Genomic DNA, 6,062 nt, shown 5'->3' with positions numbered 1-6,062 from the left:
TTCTCCTTGAGGTGCCTTGAAAAAAAGACCTAATGATTTTACTCCATGTCTGAAAACTCAGCCATGGAAAGAGTCACTAAAACCTATAGCAAGCACAGTTCTACTCTGACATACACAGGGTCACCAGGAGTTGAAATTGTCTCAGTGAGAACTATCTTGTTAACTAAGCACCACAGTCATCCCTCTGGGTTACCCTTTGCAGCTGGGTGAAAGACAAAGGAAAGCCATACACCAAAGGTATATTTCTAGACATTATAAATCAAGTCAATAAATGGCTTAGTAATATATATTGAATCGTATTTTGAGGGTGCTCTGGCGACCCACTCCATAGAGGAGTGCTGCTAACCCAAAGGCTGCACCTCTCTGGCAGAAGTTCGAATCCACCATAGCACCACAGGAGAAAAATAGGCAATCTCCTTCTGTGCAAATTAAAGGCTCAGAACCCCAGAGGAGGTTCAAGTATGAATGAGTTGGTTCCAACTTGAAGGCAATGAATTGAGTATGCTATTTTGATAAATATATCCTCTTAAGAGTCTTAGTAATGAAGTTTGCAATTAGAATCTAAGATTCCTCAGAGCATATTTTACCTAAAAGGGACAGAACACATCCATGGCACCTCTTACCTTTGTCAGCCCACCCCTAGCAGCTTCCCCATAAACGTGGACATCCCTCTCTGCATGTCCAGACTCTGTCCACACCCCTTGCAAATAGCTTCCCCAGACTTCCCTTGAGCTCAGGGATGCAAATACCCACGCGGGGGGTGGGGGGCCAACCCTAGGAGGATGTCCCATGGCAGGGACAATTTTATTAGTAGTTACTGTCATTGTGATTAGTTGGTGTTGACTATGACTCAAAGTGAGCCCATGAACAACATGCCCTATCCTGCAGCTTCCTCTCCACCTCTTCTATGCTGCAGCCTAGTCACTGTCTCAATCCATGGTGTCGAGGATCATCCTCTTTCTCTTAGCCTCCACACTTTTACAGCATATGACAGATGTCCTTTTCCAAGGACTGGCCCCTCCTGACAACATGCCCAAATTATGTGAGATGAAGTTTTACCATTCATCGCTCTAAGGAGCACCTTGTTCTCTGGCAGTATATGGGCTCTTCAGTTCTCGTCTACAATGCCACAGTTCAAAGCAATCAATTATTCTTGTCATCATTATTCATGGTCGGACTTTCACATACATAGGAAACAACTTAAAGGCTCATTGCTTGGATCAGGTGTGCCTAAATATTTAAAACTGACATCCTTGTTCTTTAGCACTTTGGAGAAGTCCTTAACAGCAGATTTTTCCCAATGCAAATATTTGATTTCTTGACTCTTTCTACCATAGGTGTTGATTATGGTGGATCCAAGTAAGATAAAATTGTTGAAAAATTCAATCTTTATCTATCATAATGTTGCCTATTGGTCTGGTGGTGAAGATTCCCCCCACCCCTTGATGCTGAGATGCTCTTCTGCAGCAAGCCTGTCCAATTGCTTTTACTTTCGGCAGGAAGGTTGTATCATCTGAATAATGCAGGTTGTTGATGAGTCTTCCTCCAAACCTGATGTCATGTTCTTCTTCATATAGTCCAGATTCTCAGCACTACAGATAACTTCTCATCCTCCTTTGATCTTAGGCTAAGTCAACAAGTCATGCTGTGGTCATGTGTTGGTCTCTCCTCCCAGTAAGAGTTTCACTTTCTGCTGCTGAATCTGCTCAGTTAATGACCGCACTAGTGAATTCTCTTGGGGGTAACCAACATGCCCCATTTACATGAGTAAGACGTGGCTCAGGTAGCTGTTGATATAGGGCATCACAGGTTTGCCACGCAGGCTGAGTTGAGGCATGTGGATCAGAGCCAGCTGTTGTTAGATTCTGCTGAGTCAAGTATGACTCATAATGACCTTATTGATTGATAGGCATTAGAATCACAGAAAGGAAGCAGAAAGCTGCTGTACTATTGTTGTTTTTAGGTGCCCTCGAGTCAATTACAACCCATAGCAACCCTATGAACAACAGGTCTTAACCCTGTCCTGTCCTGTGCTATCCTCACAATCTCTGACACACGCAAGCCCATTCAGTCACTGTGTCAAAACACCTGGTTGAAGGTGTTCCTCTCCTTTGTCTTTCTGAGCATCATGTCCCTCTCAAGGAATAGCCTCTCCTAGCAACATGCCTGAAGTATGTGAAAGGAAGCTTTATCATCTTTGCCTCTATGGAGGACTTTACCTTCTCAAAGATATTTTGGTTTGTTCTTTCAGTAGCCAGTAGGGATATTCAATACTTCTCCAACATCAAAATTCAAATACATCAATTTCTCTTCTGTTATTCTTTTTCATTGTCTAGCTCTCAGAGGCATTCCAAGTGGCCTGTATCAGGCACACCTTAGTCATCAAACTAATATCATTTCTCCTCAAAAAATTGAGAGAGGTCCCTGACTACAGACTTTCCCAGTGCCGTAAGTTTCCTGATCTCCTGGCTGTTGGTACCAAGTGTATTGATTGTGGATCCAAGTAAGATAAAGTCATTGACAGTTTCAATATTTTCTCTATCTATCATGATATTGTCTGTTGCCCCAGTGGTGAGAATTTTTGTTTTCTTGATGTTGAGACATAATGCATATTGAAAGCTACAGTGATTAATCTTCTGCACCAAGTATTTCAAGTTTTCCTCACTTTAATCAAGAAGGGTTGTACCATCTGCATAACAAAACATTATTGATAACACCGCTCCAGCCATTTTTAAGGATTCTCCCCCAAGCTTTTCAACTTCTCAAATAATTTGTTGTATTTTTGCCCAATTAGGTAATCCCACTTCTGAGTCTATTGCTGCTAAATTCTTCCTTCTAGATTTTGCAGGTTCATCTCCCTCATGGTTGGATAATAACACTTTGGATAACATCTGATGAAACCTCCTTCTGTGCTCATGCATTTGTAGGGTACCAAATGGGGTGGAGGGGGTGGGACAGGTAAGGTGGGAATGAGATCAGGGAGCTTCCTCTCTCTGTAATGCTGTCTCTGAGAAGTTCCTTTTTCCTGCTCATACAGGTTTAGATAAACAAATGTTCAGGGAATGAGTTGTTTGTGTCTCCTTGCGCAGTCTAGACACAATGATTCTTTTGGGTTCAGGGCCAAGAGAGTGCTCTCTCCACTAGTTCAGAAGTTCTCTGGCTAGTGACCAAATTGTGGTCTGGTCTGAGGAAGCGTAGTCCTGTGGAATTTGGTTTGAATCAGGTCTTTGAACTGGTCATTCCAGTTTGACTTCTTCTAGGGAGTGGTAAGAAGCTGCGCTGCAATCCCAAAGGCAAGAGGTTGGAATCCACTGCTTGCTCCATGGGAGAAGGATAGGTAATCTCCTTCCTTGCAATTAACTCCCCCTGGAAACACACTAAAAGGTCAGTTGTGGTTTGGTTCTGACTGAAAGATACTCAACAATTGTTGTTAGGTGCCACTGAGTTGAGTATGACTCATAGTGACCCTACAAACAAAGAGCTGAAACTAGTCCTGCCCTGCGCCATCCTCACACTTCCTGACACTCAAGAGCCCATTTCCATCTGGTTGAGGGTCTTCCTCTTCTTCTTCACCAGACCTCCACCCTTCCCAACATCCTGTCCCTTTACAAGGAATAGCACCTCCTAGCAATATGTCCAAAGTATGTGAGGTGAAGCCTCATTATTCTTGCCTCCAAAGACCACTCTGGCTGCACCCTCTCCAAGACATGTCTATTTGTTTTCTTGACCATCCGTGGGATATTCAGTGCTCTTCTCCAATACCACAGTTCAAAGGCATCCGTTCTTTTTCTGTCATCCTTATTCATTGTCCAGGTCTTGGATGCATAGCTAGAAAACAGAAAGAACATGGCCTGAATCAGACGCACCTTAGTCCTCAAACTGACATCACTACTCCTCAATAATTTGGAAAGGTCCCTAACTGCAGATTTCCCCATTGCAATGCATCTCCTTGTTTCCCGACAGCTAATACCAAGGGTGATAATTGTGAATCCAAGCAAGATGAAGCTGTTGACAGTTTCCATTTCCTCTCCATTCTTCATGTCACTGTCCATCAGACCAGTGGTAAGACTCTTTGTTTTCTTGATATTGAGACACATTCCATACTGAAGGCTGCATTCTTTGTTCTTCTGCAACAAGTGCTTCAACTCCTCACTTTCAGCAAGTAAGGTTGTGTTATCTGCATGAGTCTCCCTCCAATCCTGATGCCATATTCCTCTTCATAGAGTCCAGCTTCTCAGATGATTTGCTCAGCATATAGGTTGAACAGGTATGGAGACAGAATACATCCCTGATGCACTCCTTCCCAGCTACAAACCATGCAGTGCTCCCCTGCTCCATCTGCACAAAAGCCTCCTGCTCCGGGTATTGGTTTCTCATGAGCACAATCAAGTGCTCTGAGATTCCCATTCTTCTCAATATCACTCACAACTTGTCATGATCCACACAGTCAATAAAGCACAAATTTAATAACAACCCTAATATACCAATCCAGAATCTGTCATTTAACTAGATCTCAAGGTGATTTTTGTGTCTACATAAATAAACAAACAGAAAAGGATATGTAAGAATCAACTGGGAATCTTGTTAAACTGTAGGTTCTGGACTTTCATTTACATTTTCATTTTTACGTTTTCAGCAGAGAGTTAAATCACATGAAACTGTTCAAAATAATAATTTGGACACCATCCTAGGAGAGGGACTTATGTAGGGCCTATGGTCCTCAGCTATTTCATTTTAACTTCAAAATCAGAGAGTAGAAAAAGTTTCAGTTGACATTGTATTAGAACTGATTTGTTGTATAGGTCTCTAAATGGTCTCTAAAGGGAACACGGATCACCTAGTCTACAGGGAACCTCACTGTTTACCCAAAGACCTCACCTCTCTGGTGGTTTGAATCCACCAGAAAGATAGACAGTCACCTTTGTGCAATTTATAGCTTCAGAAATCTGGAGATAGAGAGGAAAGAGGAAAAGGGAAGGAGGGAGAGAGAGAGAAAGGGAGGGAGGGAGAGGGAGAGGGAAAGGGAGAAGAAGGAAAGGGGAGGAGAGAAGAAGGGAAGGAGGTCAAGTAAGAGACTAAAAGGAAAAGTGTGCCTAAGGGCAGGGACACTCCACAATGAGGGATTTATCTTTCATTGCTCCACATATTGCTTGTCTGTCAGATACTCCTCTAAATCTAAACGTTCAGATTAAGCCAGACTAGGAAGAAGGATTGGCCCATCCTCCTCTGAAATAGCAGGTCTCTGAAAACCCTATGTACAACAGAAAACACGTAGACTAACAGAAAGGGCAACATAGGTAGAACTTTCAAATACTGGGGTAATGGGGATGGGTGTGTCAGAGGCCATGCGATTGGCACAGGATAGAGCAGGGTTTAGGGCTGTTGTACATAGGGTCGCTATGAGTCGCAAACGACTCAACGGCACATAACAACAACAACAGTGAGTAAAAAGCTGCACTTCCAACCCAAAAGGAAGGCAGTTTAAATCCAGTAGCTACTCCGAGGTTAAAAGATGGTTAAGCTTCTCCTTTGTGATTAACAGTCTCTGAAAAGCCACTGGAGGGTTAGCTATAGGTTGTTTTCCTCTTGATGGTTCATAATAGCAACTTAATGGGAAATATTGACATGTTTTATATATATATGTATATAGTATTTATTAAATGATGCATTGTTAAATAAGAACTCAAATTAGAAGGCCATATAATCCCACATTTATGTGTGTGTACAGTGGATCTCCCTGTCTCATTGCTCTTGAGTTGAAATGGACTCATAGCTGACTTTCCAGCAGGTGTTTGGATTGCCCATCTTTATCCTGAGGAGCTGCTGGTGGATCCGAACCATGAGAGAGGTGCTTCCTTTGGATCAGCACCACAACTCCCTGCCTATGGATAGGCCACCAGAGCTCCTCAAGCATGTACATATACACATATGTAAAAATTAGAACACTCGCCAATTCATTATCTTCTCTGAAGGATGGAATGATTGGTCATTATCCATTGTATCTTGTTTTTTTTTAATTATTAAATTTTATTAGTTTTAATGAACATTTACAGGGATTTTGG

The sequence above is a fragment of the Elephantulus edwardii genome, unplaced genomic scaffold, assembly GCF_000299155.1.
Source record: "Elephantulus edwardii isolate Elephantulus edwardi_28Jun2011 unplaced genomic scaffold, EleEdw1.0 scaffold00013, whole genome shotgun sequence".
Classification (NCBI taxonomy): domain Eukaryota; kingdom Metazoa; phylum Chordata; class Mammalia; order Macroscelidea; family Macroscelididae; genus Elephantulus; species Elephantulus edwardii.
Note: the sequence above shows the minus strand (reverse complement) of the source record.